Genomic DNA, 16,927 nt, shown 5'->3' with positions numbered 1-16,927 from the left:
CTTATCCTTAACACTTATGTTTACAGCAATAAAATATGAAAAGATTAAACTATAATTCTATTTAACTTTTAACTAAATATACTACTTAATTCTATAGATAAAGATATAGTAGAATACTTAGAAGAATTGATCATGCATTAGATTTTCTTTTTCTATAGCAAAACGTGTTTCATACAATAAATTTTTCTTTAATCACATGTGGTCAAGTATAATTCAAACTCTCGGTACAGAATTACTCTTTTTATTGTATGTATCTCTACATACAACAAATGCCTTACTTTGTCAAATATTAAGTCTAGATCTTATTCTTTGATTATTTCAATAAGTTAGACTTAACTTTGACAAACCAATTTAAAGATTCACATGCAAACCCAACTAAATGAATTCTATCTCTTTGATCCTTACTGAATTATTTCTTTTTGAGAATATAATTAAGTAAGCTTGATTAAACAAAGACCAAAAGATAACTTAAAGAAACTTTTATTGAATGAAACCAAATAATATTGTTGTTTTGCATAGAAAATTATGAAGCACAACATGCAAAAAGTCTTTAATAAAACAAGAGAAAGATAGAAGTAATCAAACTCATGCCTCTTGGAGGGCGTCACCCCTCGAGGAACTCCTGGATGTTCTTTGCACGAACAATAATAAGTGACTCTCGTCATCTTATTTCTAAGTACTACTTTATTATTTTCTACTGTATTATAATACTACATTTTGCCTATTACATGATGCATATTATATATTGCATATTGCATATATGGCCTATGGCCTCTGACATATGGCCTCTCTAGCATCTTTTCATCTTGATTTGGACTTTAATTTATAGAAGAGGAAGATGATGGCAGTTATGAAGGTGGTTGGCTGGCCAAAAGGTGCTTCAGGTGACTTCTCTTGGGAAGAGTCCCGACCTATGCATGGAAAGACATGATTTTCTGGTGAAAGGTGGCAGTTATGTCTCCTGGAAACACGACTCGCGCTCGCGAGGTTCAAGGTCGCGCTCGCGACTTTTGCTTCAGATGCTTCTGCCTCTCAGAAGTGCTTTGCGCGCTCGCGCAAATGGAAGTCGCGCTCGCGCATTTCGCTGGCAAACCTTCTGCCTCTCAAAAGTGATTTGCGCGCTCGCGCAGATGGAAGGCGCGCTCGCGACTTGGCTTTTCTGGGTGTAGGTTGCGCGTGCGACCTCTTCTGGTGCTCGCGACTGGCCTATTTCTTTTCCAACGCGACCTCCTTCGCACCGCGAAGTTTGCTGAGAATTTTTCTTCCATTTTTATCAACTTTTTGGTCCTCTTTTCTATATAAAGCAAGCCTTTTCATTCCTTTGTTCAAATTGTGTTCCTGGAAATTACTTTGAAACAAAAACAACACAAACAAATGTAAAATATAAAAACATCATGCATTCATGCAATTTATATGAAAATAACATAACAAAATTTGCCCGCTTTGCGAGGCTATCAGTAATACTTAAAACCTAAAAGAATTCTTGCTTAAATATTGGAATATATGTACAGTCTGTTGGACAAAATTATCTGTTTTAATAGTAGTTAGCTGTTTTAGTAGTATTTAACTATTAGCCGTTTGAGTGGCTTTTCATGAAACTCTAAAAGCTAAACGTTAAATGAATTAACTTTTTATAAAACGCTACATTAATCTTTAAAAACTAGTTCAAACATTATATTAGTGAACACTATAAAGTTAAATTGGATAGTAACTAACAAGTAGTTTATTTACCTTAGTTTGTAAAAAACTCATAAGCATGTAGAGGCAGCATAACTTCCCATATATGGACACTCTAGTTTTCTGCTAGATAGGAAGAAAAAGATTTCCTTAATTTCAATGTAAGAGCTAAACTTTTGACATAGCAAATGACAAAAAGTAAAAAGCAAGATGATTTTATAGTTAAAAATATGAGAATATATCATAATTGAAATTAGACTTATGCTGAAAATTTACTTGAGTTCTAAAGTGACCCTTAATTACTTTAAATACATCTAAACAAATCCAAAATTAATTTTTTCATCAGTTTAGTCCTTAAATTTTTATTTTAGACCAATTAATTTCAATTTTTATTAAAAGGAAAATTATATTAATTAAAGAATCATAAATACACTCTTTTATTTAAATTTTTTTTTCAAATTTCCCAAATTATAAAGCCTGATATTAAATGTCATATAGTTAATTTGAACTTTAAATAATCTAAATAATAATTAAATGAAGGGAGAAATAAGATTACTTGCACCTAATCATCATTTTCAAGCGAGGATTGAATGTTGTAGCCATCAACAATAACTTGAGGAATATGAGCAATTTTGGACCAATCTTCACCCTTTTCACGTTCACATCTTTTTCCCAATGCAAAACAATTTTCAATCTTCAGTTGTTGAAGAGAAACTATATTTTTCAGGCATGCAGGTAATTCTTCAATGTTAGAACAATCTTCAAGATGTAAGTTTTGTAGAGTGTACTTGGATCCTTGGAGAAGCCAATATGGAAAATTCACTAATTTTGGCAACCCTACAAGTGCCAAATTTTGAAGGCTGAGTTGATTGAAATCTTCCTCATCAACCATATCCAAATCAATATTTTCACAATCACTAATCGTAAGAGTTTTTAGTGAACTCAGATATTTTATGCTTGGTGGCAAAAAAATTAAACTTTTACACTCTACAATAATTAGTTTTTTAAGTTTGCTAAGACCTTGCATATCTTCACATAAGTATTTTAGATTTTCAAATTGAATAATGAACAAAAATCGAAGAGACCAATTCCATTATTTAACAACCTCTCCTCTTTTGTTGTCATTTGTAAAAATCTAAGGCTGATCAGGTACTTTATATTAGTGGGCAACTCTTCAAATCCCTGACAAAGTAACAAAGCTTGTAAATTTTGCAACTTGCAAATAGAATCAAGGGCTTTGATAATCTTAAAATTTCCATGTAAATGGAAAAATCTCAAATGCTTTAAAGTGCCTATTCTCTCTAATGGAATGTCTAATTTCAAATGACTTAAATCCAACATCCGCAAATATTGAAATCTTGACAAATTTACATCCAACATTAATTTGCTGTTAAGATCCCTTTCCTCACTCATAAAAACAATTGTTCTTGCATGGTCTAATCCTTGTAAAATCGTGGAGAGATCTTGAGGAAGTGAAGCATTGTCAGGAAATAACAAATGTCGAACATTTTTGGGGATCTGTCTAGCGCTAGAGGTCACTATTGAATATTCATTCTGTGTCAATGATAATGCAAGATCATGCACTAAATCATGCATTTTACACTTAATAAATTCATAATTTTCCTCGAAATCTTGAAAAAAGCACTTAGATGCTAACTCCTTCAAATATCGCAAACCCGCATCTTCCAATTCCTCATTTTCATTCATCGATCGAACAAGTCAATGTGCTATCCAAACTTGAACTAATTCAACATTATCATACACACAGTCCTTCGGATAAAGTGAACAATAAGCCTGTTGACGCGTGTTTTTTATGCCCCACCTGATCCAATGAGGAAATGAGGATGCAAAATGAATGGCTTAATGCCATCTAGAAGTCTTTTAATTCAAGGATTTAAATTAAAAATGATGTTGAATAGTTGGCTGAGTCATAGCTGCGTCACGCAAGAACAGCTGCGTCACGCAACTGTTCATCACTGTTCATCACTGTTCATCACTGTTCATCACTATTCATCACTGTTCAACAAATCAGTAGCGTGACGCAGCTGTGTCCTGACCTACCCTATAAATACATCTCTTTCTCACAATTTTGACAGAGGAAAAAAAAGAACAAAAAAGAAGAAGAACACGATTTTGAAACCCTAAAAAAACACACTATAAAGAAACCACAATTAAATCCTTGGAAACAAAGCTTCTGGAAATCTTAACTATCATTTGTTAAGAGATTTGATCCATAATAAAATTGCTACTACTGAACTCATAAACTTTTTAACTCACAGCAGCTCTGCCGCTGCTCCAGTGCACCTCCAGCCACCAGCCTCCACCTGCTCTTCATTCCGGCACGTGTAACCTCCATTTTCGGTCAAACAATTCCGGCAGCAATATATATTGGGCTGCTCTCTTTGCCATCTCCGCAACAATCTTTGTGGCTCGCCGAAGACAACCTCTGTTGCTTGCAAAGCTCCAAGTAGCAGTCGCAATGCAAAATAGATTATCTGGGTTTTGATACTATTATCTCTTTTTGGAGGGGTCAGGGTATGTTCGAAGCATGAGATGGAGAAATCTCAAGATCAACAAGCTAGTTCTGCTAAACAGTATTCTCAGGGGATCTCCTATGCAGCTGCAGTTCGAAATACTAAAGGGAAAACAGAGATTGATAGATCCTTTATGTCGACCATCACTCATGAACCTTGCTTAACATCGAAACAACCAAATCGATTCAAGGGGGTTCCTTCGATTTCATTCTCATGGGATGAATCCATGAAACTGGCTAATCAGTTTAGATTTGCTCTTGTTGGTATCTTTCAATCTGGCCGCCCTAACATGAAATCCCTTCGACAATTTATGGATAAGATTGGTTTTAAGGGGGAATTCTCTCTAGGTTTACTAGACTCTTCACATATTCTTATCAAATTTGAATTAGAAGAAGATTTTCACAGATGCTGGCTGAAACAAATTTGGTACTTTCAAGGTTTTTCAATGCGAATCTCTAAATGGACACGCAACTTTCGTCCCAATACAGATTGCTCAATTGTCCCAACATGGATTTTATTTGAAGGCCTTCCTATTCATCTCTTCGCCAAGGCTGCTCTCTTTCCCATCGCTAATCTAATTGGAAAGCCTCTAAAAGTTGACGCGGCGACGGCAACATTTTCTAGACCCTCAGTAGCGCGAGTTTGTGTTGAACTGGATTTGTCTAAAGATTTGCCGAATAAGGTGTGGATTGATGATGGTGATTTAGGCTTTTTCCAACCAGTCAATTACGAAAGTTTACCTTTATTTTGCACCAAATGCTGCAGAATTGGCCATGAAATTCTATCTTGCCCGCTTAATTCTACTTCATCAACGCTTGCTTCCTCTAAAGCTATTACAGAACAGGCTAAAGCTACTCAGCTCTGGATCCCTAAAAACACTGCACCAACAACTAATATTTCTATTCAAAGACCCGACATCTCTTCTGCTGAGCTTCCTTCGCAAAATCCTGCTGCTGTCCAAGTCGATATTGCTACTGACTCCTCTCCTCAGCCACCAGCTGAACCGAAAGCCTTTTCTGATCACCCTCAAGAAACTCTCCTTCCTTTTAATGAAGAGACTGTTACAATGGATGCCTTGAAAGACAGAGGTGGATCAGAGCAAGAACTTGATCGTAATTCTGATGATGACTACATCCAGCATAATTCTGATTCAAATCTTCCAAACAAAGATACCACCTGCACTCAACTCGAATTGCAAAATGCTAGTAAATTAATTGACACTAAATTAAAAGCAGCTGCGGATCATCAAGGCAGCGATGCAGATGCAGATGATGGCTTTGTGCGAGTGGAACGCAGACAAATTCTTAAGAGACAATCATCCAGAGCCTTGCGAACCTCTAAAAGGGGTAATCGTTCTGTCACTTTCTTATCCAATCCTGAACAATGAATGCTCTGATATGGAACTCTAGAGGCCTAGTTTCCTCCCTTTCTAGACTCCAAGGTCTTTGTAAAGAATTTAACTTTCACTTATTATCTATCATTGAACCTATGGTTAACGCCAAGAAAAACTTATGGTATGCTTGCAAATTGGGGTTTAGTGATGTCTTCTCTTCAGCTAATAACAAAATATGGATTTTTTGGAAATCTCAATATGTCTCATTAACTCAATTTAATGATGATCGAAGCTTGCTGTCATGCCAAGTTGAGGAACATTCTTTCGGCTTCAGATTTCTTTTTACTTCTATTTATGGCCCTCATAACAGAAGTGATAGGAACCACTTATGGGATGCTTTGCGATCTCTTTCCTCTCAACACTTTCTTCCATGGCTTGTTGGAGGGGACTTTAATGTCATTAAGAACCCTGCAGAATATAAAGGTAACTCTTCTCCTTGTCTCAACAGCATTCAAGATTTTGTTTCTTGCTCAAATGACTGTGGTCTAGTGGATGTTCCCTTCTATGGCTGTAGCTACACTTGGACAGGTATACGCTCTTCAGGCAGGGTTTGGGAGAGACTAGATCGAATTATGGCAACAATTTCTTTCTTTGATCTATTCTCTGATATTCATGTTAGACATCTGAGTAAAGCTTCATCAGATCACTCACCTCTTCTACTCAACTGCACCAAACTCAGTCAAAAAATCCCCAAGCCCTTCAGATGTCAGCATATGTGGTTTACTCACGAAGGATTCCTTTCCGTAGTCCAAGAGAATTGGAACAGAAATTTTTATGGGGGAGGTATGCATGGTATTTTCAAAAAATTGCACTCTCTAAAGCGGGCCATTCAATCCTGGAATCGAAGTCAGTTTGGGAATATCTTTAATGAGAGCATTCGATTGGAAGAAGAAGCTGCTATTGCTGAAAATCAATATTTATCTGATCCCACTCCTACTAATCGTTCTTCCTGGAAACTAAAGGAAGCAATGCTTCTTAAAAGACACAAGCAAGCAGAGATATTCTGGAGACAGAAGGCTAACATTAAATGGTTACAAGAGGGAGATGCAAACACTACTTTCTTCTACAATTATGTCAGAATGAAAAGAAAATTTCAACATATCTCTACCATTCAAGCAGCAGATGGAACATGGCTACAGGATTCGAAGGACATAGGAAAGGAAGCTGTATGTTTTTTTGAATCTTTATTTACTGCTGAGGAAGATCAAAATGTGTTTCCCTTAATTGAACTTATTCCATCGATTATCACAAGGGAACAGAACCAAACTTTGGAATCTATTCCTCTTGATTTAGAAATTAAACGAGCAGTATGGCAATTAGATCCTAATAGCGCTGCAGGACCAGATGGCTTTGATGGATTCTTCTTTCGTTCTTGTTGGGAGATTGTGAAGTGGGATGTGTGCAGTGCAGTGAAGGAATTCTTCTTGGGTATTCCTATCCCTAAAGACTTCAGCAAAGCTATGATAATACTCATCCCCAAGACTGAACATCCCTCCTCTTTTGAGCAGTTTCGGCCTATCTGCCTGGCTACATTCATAAACAAGGTATGTACTCGCATTCTCGCTAATCGTATTGCTCCTCTTCTTGTTCAATTAATCTCTCCAGAGCAAGCGGGATTCATGCAGAACAGATCCATCCATGATCAGATTCTGATTGCAAACGAACTCATCCATGATATTGACAAAAAAACTAGAGGGCATAATCTTGCAATTAAACTGGATATGTCCAAAGCTTTTGATCGAGTGTCGTGGAAATACTTAGAGGCTGTTCTCTCGAAAGCTGGGTTCTCTACTAAGATTGTTCACTTAATTCTTTCACATCTCAAAGCTACTGTCTTCTCCATTTCAGTCAATGGTATTAGCTATGGCTCATTTCGTCCAACTCGTGGAATTAAACAGGGGGACCCGCTTTCTCCTCTCCTGTTTATTCTGGCTTCGGAAGGTTTTTCAAGGGGTCTTAAGATGTTGGTGTCTCACGGGAAAATTGCTCCTTACAAGACAACTAGAGGAAGTGATATAATTGCTCATCTAGCCTTCGCAGATGATCTCCTCATCTTCATTAACGGGGACGTTAAAAGTGCCAAACAGTTTAAAGAATTCCTGCAACTCTATCAAAAAACCTCTGGATAATTAGTTAACCTCAACAAAAGCTCTTTCTACTGTTCTTCGAAAAGCACTTCGGCTTACAAGGATAAAATTCAGTCCATTCTTTCCATCACTGCTAAAGCTCTTCCATTCATGTACTTGGGAGCTCCCATATATAAAGGAATTAATAGAGCTCAATATTGTTCTTCTCTTCTTCAAAAAATTGATGCTAAACTGCAAGGATGGACAAAAAAATTTCTTTCCACTGGGGGCAGACTGTTACTTATTAAACATGTACTGAATTCAATTCCGATACATACGCTGGGAGCTATGTCTCTACCGAAGAGTATTATTGCTATCCTAGAAAAAAAATTTGCAGATTTCTTCTGGTCTCCGGACTCTACAACTCTCAGACATCATTGGCTAAAATATGACAGATTTTGTTTCCCTGTGGAAGAAGGCGGTCTTGGTCTCCGATCACTATCCTCTCTCCAAGAAGCATATTCTATTAAACTGTGGTGGAGATATTGCGAAGGAAAATCGTTATGGGCAATGCTGCTACGGAAGAAATATTATAGAAGAGATCAAATGAATTTTAAAACTACTGATTCTTGTACCTGGAAAAGAATTTGTCAAATTCAAACAACAGCTAATACCTTAATTTCTATTGAGGATGATGGCCCCCGTTGGATTGCAAACGACAGGGAGAACTTCAGTCTAAAATTAGCATATGATTTTGTGAGACTAAAGAAATCAGCCACTCTCTCTTACCGTTCGATCTGGGATCCAAATATTCCTACTAAAATCTCAATCTTCACATGGAAAGTCTTGCAAAAGGCTGTACCTCTTCCATCTCGATTACAAAAAATGGGAATTCAGCTTGCTTCTTATTGTCCATTTTGTTGTTCAGCAGAGGGTTCATTTAATCATATTTTTTTTAGCTGTTCGACAATCTCCCTGATTTGGAAATTCTTTCGTGATTCAATCTGCACTAAACCGTTAGCAGCAAATTCCCTTCGGCAGGAACTAATCTCATGGTGGATTCTTTATGCTCCTAAATCATCACCAGGTATAATAATGAGATTTATCTCCCAAATTATTCTCTACTCAATTTGGTCAGCATACTGCTGTCTCACATGGGGCGAAGGAGGTGGTTTTCATATTCCCCAATTGCTGGAACAGATTCGTACCACGATCTATAAATGGGGAGTAGCTCACTCTGAATCCAAATTTGCCAAACCCATTTCTTTATTTCAAGATTACCTTCCTGAATTCTTCGGCAATAAATTGAAAATTAAGCTGGTATCTTGGGTAAAACCACAAGCTGGATTTTACAAGCTCAACGTTGATGCTTCATACTCTTCTTCTTCTTCCGCAGGAGGAGCCATAATTCGAGATCATTTAGGTAGCCTCATTGCCGCATACTGCTTCCCAATTCATGCCAGAGACTCTACAGACGCTGAACTAAATTCCTTATTTTTCAGTCTCAAATGGTGTCAAAGCTTAAACACCTTTCCCCTTATTATAGAGAGTGACTCAAAAACTACCATCGACTTCATCACTTCCTCAACTTCAGCTAGAACGCCTCGGTTTGTCATTCAGATCAAGAATTTATTCTCGGGATTCAATGTCTCTTTCTGCCACATCTATCGTGAGGGGAATCAAGCAGCTAATTTCTTGGCTCGTTTCAGCAGATTGTACTCAATTAATTGTATTTTTACTACATTTGCTTCTTTGCCTCAATTACTTAAAGGCATTGTTAATTCTGACATTTTGGATTCTCCATATATAAGATATAAATAAGGTTTTCCCAAAAAAAAAAAAAAAACAAACTTTCATAGTTCTTTACCTGAAAAAAAAAAAAAAAAAAAAAAAAAGAGATTTGATCCATTTGCAAGCATCAATCTGAGGATTAGGTAATTTCCTTAACATTCTTTGTATTTTTTTTTATATATTTTTGTGATTTTAGTAATATTTTTGTGGTTTTAGTAATCTAAGTTTCTTTAAATTATATTCTGTTCATATTTGGACATTTTATATGTCTTTAAATCATATTTAAACAAGAAATGATGTAAATAAAACATTTAAAAATGAATTCTGGGCTAGGACAGTGCATCACGCAACTGTTCCTGGATGAACAGCTGCGTCACGCAACTGTTCATCCAAGAACAGTTGCGTCATGCAACTGTTCCTAGAAGAACAGTTGCGTCACGCGACTGTTCATCCAAGAACAGTTGCGTCACGCGACTGTGCACTATTCACTATTCACTATTCATGGCTCATGAAGAACAGTTGCGTCACGCGACTGTTCATCGATTTTTCCAGAAAAATAAAAAAAATAAAAAAAATAATAATAAATTTTATATGAAAATAAAATCTAATTTCTTCAATAAACTTGAAAATGTCCAATTATGAACAGATCACAGTTTAAATAAACTTAGAATACTAAAATGTAATTTTATGTGTTTATTTATATGAATTTTGCAATTTATGTTTAAATGAAAAATAAAATTAAGTTTGTTGATTTATTTATATTTAAGATTAATTTGCATGTTTATTAACAATTTGCATCTCTAGTGTTAAATAATAAATATGCATGATTTTGGGTTTATGGGTTGGATTTAAATCGGGTAGAATGTATTTTAGGTTCGGTTTGTTGCCCGCCTTGAACCATAAGGCAAGAGCGGGTCTTTTTATTTATTTGGTTTGATTGCTCGGGTTTAATTGCTTTGATTTGAATAATTGCTATGTGATAATTAGATTTGATTGGGACGATTAATTAATTTTCCACATAGGAACTCGGTTCGATTTATTCGGGTTGGGTTTAATTAAATAATTGGCTTTTCTAAGAATAAAAATCAATTAGAAATCGTAGGTTAAAAGAGGCCGATTTTTCGGGCGTCGGTTTCCAACGGACCGACGTACCCAATTCCCTTACCCAGAACCTCATTGGTTCGCCTGACCAGTTTTTCTAAATAATTTGACCTTGAATAAAATTGGGTTTAAAATGGAGTCATTTTTATAAAATAAAATTGGAAACGGTCCCATTGCCGAAAAAATGGGTGGCGACTCAAAAGATTTTATAAGACCGATTTATCGGCGTCGTATCCAAAAGTGTTTTGTCACCATTTATTCAAATAAAAAATACAATAATAAAAAGATGTTTTCGGATCCTCCGGGGTGGGATTTCGGCGAAAACAGTTTGGCGACTCCGCTGGGGATTTTGAACCCACTAATCCCCGGTTATTTTTAATAAATAAATTAGTGGTTGCAATTAGGAATTGACTCTAAAAACCTACTATTTCTAAATAAAATTGGTTAGAAAAGCCGTGGGAAAATTTTTAATCGTCCATATATGTTTAATTGCTTTATTTTCTTTCCAGGATTTTTGCATTCATTCTGCATTCCTTGCTTCTCACCTCATTCTACCCATATCACCCTTCGGTACTGGTGTTAAATTTGACGGTGGATCTAGCCTAAACCTTGCGTTTTAGGTACATCCATCCGAGAATTAACATTACTACCAACCGCAAGCCTAGTACCTTAAAGGTGCATCAAAAGGAGTAGGCCCAACAAAGCCCGAATCCTGTTTGCGGAACCCAGACTTTGTTAAGCCCAATAAGACTAAAGCCAATGCATATAGTTCAAAAGCCGTAGTTACTTCCCTTAAGGAAATACCCGGTTCTATTTGCTGTTGTTGTGCCGCATTCATTTCCGAGAGATTATATTGTCAATCTCAAAACCCCCTGTTGGTTGTCGAGATTAGACCAATTCCTAGGAAACAGATGTCGGAATTTATACTAATGGAATCCGTGTGTGGGAGAAATAAGGTTGGAAGGCATGCATTTCCCAACTCCCGCTCCCCTGTATGATATAAACTGTGCATATGTTGTGACATTCACGCATCATGTAACATTTTTCTTTTCAACCATGCATTAATAAGAGCTAATTTTCGGTATGGACGTTTGACCTTGATTTTGAGACTGGACCTCAAATTCGTTTTGAATAATATAATGCAATCACTTATAGTGAATCAATACCCAGAAGAAAAGGGAGTTATAAGGGGGTTGCGATTCCTTTGTATTGTCACATTTCTCGCATTATCTGAAAATAAGTGAGCAAGAGATTACAAAATTTGTAACAAAACAAAACGAGATCCTGCTTGGGACCATATGTTCCAAGGCAAAAAGTAAGGATACAAAAACAAAAAAAAAAAAGTAAAAAGTAAAAATAAGAAAAATCCCGCTTGGAGATTCTTCCATTCCAAGGCAAAAATTAAGGACACAAAAAAATAATAAAAATCCCGCTTGGAGATTCTTTCATTCCAAGGCAAAAGTTAGGGACTTGAGAGAAAATAGTCGACTGTAAATTCCAAAAAGGGACGGTCGACGACAGATAATGCTGAAAATGTTTGAATACAAAATAAGTCATTGCCATGTTATTCACACCGAATTTTGGGTCCAGTCGTTGAAATCGAGATCTTATTTCCATACCGGTCATTAGCACATTAGGACTACATTTCTCATTCTATGTGCTGCTATTTCTCATGCATACATGCAGGACCTACTTTAACTCAGGTGTTTATATCTATCAGTCAGAATTGATCCTTCCCGGGAAAATCACCTCGAGAGCTTGGCACCGGCATCCTGGTCAACGTTTGGTCAGAGTATCCCAATCCCCGAGCCTGCTCCGTTTAGTCCTGTGATTCATTCAAGTTCTTCGGATTCAATTTCTGATTCATATTTGGTTGGGATGGCTAATAATACTGTGAATGAGACGGGTTTCTCTCCAGCCCGGATAAGGACCATTTCTGAAATAATAGCTGTTGCCCTTGCTCAAGATAGAGCCTAGAACCAAGTGCCGCCTACTTCAAGTAATGAGCCTATAGTGGAGGGAAGAGAGGCTCCAGAACACACCTTGGGTAGTCAAGCATCAGTTGATAATGCTAGTCAGGCTGAGAATGAGCTGATTAAGCAAATAGCAGAACTAAAGGACAAGGTGGAGAGGATATCTGTTTCAAAAGAAAAAGATCCAGTCATCAATTTTCATGTGACAGAGTATGTCTTGAAGCCCATAAATTCTACTTCTTCGAAGCATACCCTATTCGCAGAGAATGATAACCCGAGGTCCCATTTGTCGGAGTCCATCCGTGTTGCTCAGATGAACCAATATAGCGAAGAGGATGTGTTGTGAGGATTTCCTCAGACATCGTACAAGAACTATAGGAAAAGATATGACAGCCTGGATCTGGGGATACGGAGGGTTGAATTGAATTTTGAAGAACTGTACAACAAAAAGAAAAAGAAGAGCCGAGGGTTTGGTAACTACCGGTCTTCCAGCAGTAATCATAACAGAAATGTTGATCATGCAGCTACAAACCAATTAGGGAGTAGCAATACAGTTAGAGCTGTTAAGGAGAAAAAGAAAAGGGAATTCACTGATTTGGGCATGCCTTTAAGCGCAGTCATGAGATCCTGCATTGAGAATGGCGTATTGTCAAAGTTGCCAATTAATCCATTTAAGCCTATTCAGGGTAGGTTCGCTGATCAAGACTGTGAATATCATCAGTGTAAAGGTCATTCTACTGATAATTGTCTCAAGCTCCGACATGATATCCAAGATTTGATAGATAGCGGGAAGATCACCAAGCCTCCTAAGCATAATAAGCCGGTGCCCGGAAACCATTAAAGTTATCTGATGGGCGAATTGAACAAGCTCTTAATCTTTCTTTTTGTTTTTCTGAATATTGCTTTAAGAACAATTTGAATGAACTTCATTTACTATTTCAATCAATGGGAATGAATTTTGATTACTTGTTTTCTTACTTCTCCTGATTGTTATGTTCATGGCATTGATTATACCACACGCATATTTGGCATAAATGCATTGCATCATTTCGCATTTAACTTAAGCACCACCGAAGATCCCAAAATAATCGAAATTGGACCAGGCTTTAAGCTTAAGCTCAGAAACGATCTCCAAGAATGTCCCAAGAAGAATCCAAAAGTCTTTGCCTGGAATTATGCTGATATGCCAGAGATCAACAAGCCAATTGCAAAGCATTTCATCCCCATCAATCCGAATATCAGGCTAGTAAAGCAGACGAATCAGACCAAAGTGGCAAGATAAAATCAATGCTAAAGGTTCAGAAATAGTTAGATGCAGGTTTCGTGGAGGTGGTGCATTTACCATGAATGGGCAGCGAATATAGTCCCTATGCTCAAGAAAGATGGGAAACTAACGGCCCGTGTCGGCCAAAGCCTTGCCCAAAGATGATCTCCCTCTTCCACATATGGATGTCCTGAGTGACAGTACTGTAGGAATGGCATGTTATTTGTTAAAAAAAAAAATCAAAAAATCAAATCAAAAAAAAAAAAAAAAGAGAATGATTGCTTGTTTCTACAGTAAGCGGGTACATCCAAGGACTTTGAAAAGTGGAGATTCAGTGCTGATCAGACTGTTAGACCACGAATCCCAGAGTCACCCTAGAGGGAAATTCAGACCCAATTGGCATGGACCATTCAAAATCCAGAAGCTGTCGAATAAGGGTGCCGCTGAATTGGTCACTTCGGAAGGGAAGCCTGTCAATCGGATTGTTAGTCAGGATCAAATGAAGAGAGTCAATGTCTGAAATGATGATTTCGATTAAAAAAAAAAAGAAAAAGAAAAAGAAAAGAAAGGGCTAAGTTGAAAACCCGAAAGGGCGGCTTAGGCGATAAATGAGCTCGCTAGGTTGAAAACCCGAAAGGGCGGCCTAGGCAAAAGTTAGAGCATAATAATAAAAAAAAAAATGATAATAATAAAAATAAAGAGTTTCGAGATTAACGCATGGTGCTTAGTTTAAATGCGAAATCTATGCCATGCATTTGTGACATGCTTGCAACTGGTTGCTCAATGTCATCAACCTGATTAGAAGGAGAATAGGCAAATGAGTAGTTAGAATGAATAACCATTGTATTGAAATAATTTCTCTTCACTTCTGTATAATGTTGAAAGAAGTAAGTGCAATAAAGAGCTTGATTCTCAAATTCTTCTTCCCTTTTGTTTCTGGGGCATGATCGTCGATTATAAGACATTCCTCTCTGCCTATGTGGTCAGCATTTGCTCATTTGTTTTGAAGATGTGTAGCTGTTGGTCCTGCCCGGGTATTGGATTCTCTTAGACAGCGATCAGAAGGTCAAGTACCATTTTCTCGGCGATTTCCTTGGAAAGATCAATAAAACCATGGATAAAACCTTAGTACTCATGTAGGTTCATGCATACATAAAGAAGTTGCATATGTTGTTTTTGTTTGATCTGTGCAGGTAATAAATAGTCATACCATCCTTGTTCTCCCCAAGTGTAAGCTTCTGTATTTATATCAAATAATTCATTTTTATGAGCATTTCTTTATTAACCTAAGGGCAGGAGGCTCGAATAACTAACACGACAAATAATTTCGAAAGAAAAGTTTTATTGTCTGGTGTTATCCATGTGTGCAGGAATTAATAAAGGCAGAATCAGCAAATTTATTGATTCAAAGAAAGCAGATACATTAAATAGGAGTTCAAAGCTCGAGCTCAAAAGAAGACAGAGAAAGTAATAACAACATTTATTTCAGTAAGGGCTACCATCAGACACCGATCCTTGCAGAACTTAACATCATCATGGGGTAAAAAAACCAGTTCACATACTCGGGTGTCACAGTGTCCTACATCACTCCTTCACCTAGGTACCTGGTGTTTCGGCTTCGCCAGCGGTTAGCTAATTGGTCAGCAGATGCAGTGTCATTAGACTGCTTTCAAAGTTATGGATCCTGGGAACACGCTGAATTGTTCCATATTGACGACTGATCTTGTCGGGAAAATAGGCCATGGAACGGTCTAGACTAGCGTACAGCACATAATTGAGATTCATGCTTCCAATAGTGACCAGCCTGATCCTCCACCAAGGACAAGTCCACCGAATTGTCGGTTTATCCCCAAAGTCAAAATGTCCTCGAGTCTGAGACCGAAAGTTGGCAGGACTGTAGGTTGGAATTAAACGAGTTGGGACCGTAAGAAGTAGGCTTAACTTGTCTAGAGCCTAGGCTTGCAGCAACATTGGACAACCACGATGATGAACATTGAAGTTGGTGATGTGAAGGGCAATATCCCTGACCCAGCACATCATTTCTCCCATGATCATCATGAATACGGTACGATGATACAGTTGCATGTCACGAACAACTGTCAGAAGACGGAAGTCTCCAACTCCGGGTTGACGGTTCTTCATGGCATACACATTTAACAGCAAGAAGCAACAAGCTTGAATCCAAGAGGGATCTAGATCCATGGCCAGAACCTTACTCAGAAAAGGCTCTAAAGGAAGACCTTGATCCGTGTTTATGCCGTCAGGAAGGTAAACCGGGCACAGGGCCGCAATTTCGGCTAGATCATATCTGGGTCCTGGGGGCAGGGCCGGAGTTTAATTTTGTGCAGGATGATGGTCCATCACGGCGCACATTTCCTCATAGGTCGGAGTTATTTCAACGTCTTCAAACCGGAAAACCATGGTGTTAGGATTGAAGTGCGTAACGAGCCAAGACAAGAAGCCATGGTTGGGTTTTAGGTCTTTGAAATATTTCAACCAGGCAAGTTGGTTCATAGGGGGAATCTGCCATAAGTCGTCAGGGATGGATTGGATGAAGGATGAAACTTGGTTCCTGAAAGCCATGGAAAAGGATTATCTAAGGAATGGATTTGTTTTGAATGCTGGGTGTGAAGAGGCCGTAAAAGGAAGCCTTCATTTATAGAAGTGTAAAGGGTTTCATGAACGAAGCACCATCATTATCAGACCTGATATTTACCGTCAATAGTGGTTGGAAGAGCATTTATGCATAGGTCGCTCCAGTTGGCGGACATTTATGCCTGCGTTAACAAGAAGGACAGTTTGTACAATAAAGAAGTTGAGCCTTTATGACCGCATTAACCGAGAAAGGATGGTTGAGCCATTACGTCCGCATTCACCGAGTGGACCGCCCTGTCAGGTAAGTACTACGATCCAATTCTGTTTCTAATTGATTTTTGTCGTGTTTCACTTTAAGTTCCTTATTTTATTTTATTTCATTTCCGTATTTACAATAAATTGGTTGGTTGATCACTAACGAGGTAGACCACTCTTGTGAATAAGTGGGATACCGCTATTTTGTGTTCTTGTGTATTTTGTTTATGCAGGAATCAGATTTCATAAGTTGTAAGAAATCAACATGTAAATAACAT

General features: G+C 37.6%; 1 pseudogene; it reads right to left on the bottom strand.

The window, feature by feature from the left end:
* Window positions 1-2,239: 2,239 nt before the first annotated feature.
* LOC149496110 (uncharacterized) lies at window positions 2,240-4,033 on the bottom strand (annotated as a pseudogene).
* Between the last annotated feature and the right edge of the window lie 12,894 nt (window positions 4,034-16,927).

The sequence above is a fragment of the Jatropha curcas genome, chromosome 5, assembly GCF_041381405.1.
Source record: "Jatropha curcas cultivar XTBG-Jc1 chromosome 5, XTBG_Jcur_1.0, whole genome shotgun sequence".
NCBI classification, from domain to species: Eukaryota; Viridiplantae; Streptophyta; class Magnoliopsida; order Malpighiales; family Euphorbiaceae; genus Jatropha; species Jatropha curcas.
The sequence above is the reverse complement of the archived record's forward strand: the minus strand, read 5'-3'. Positions and strand labels throughout refer to the sequence as shown.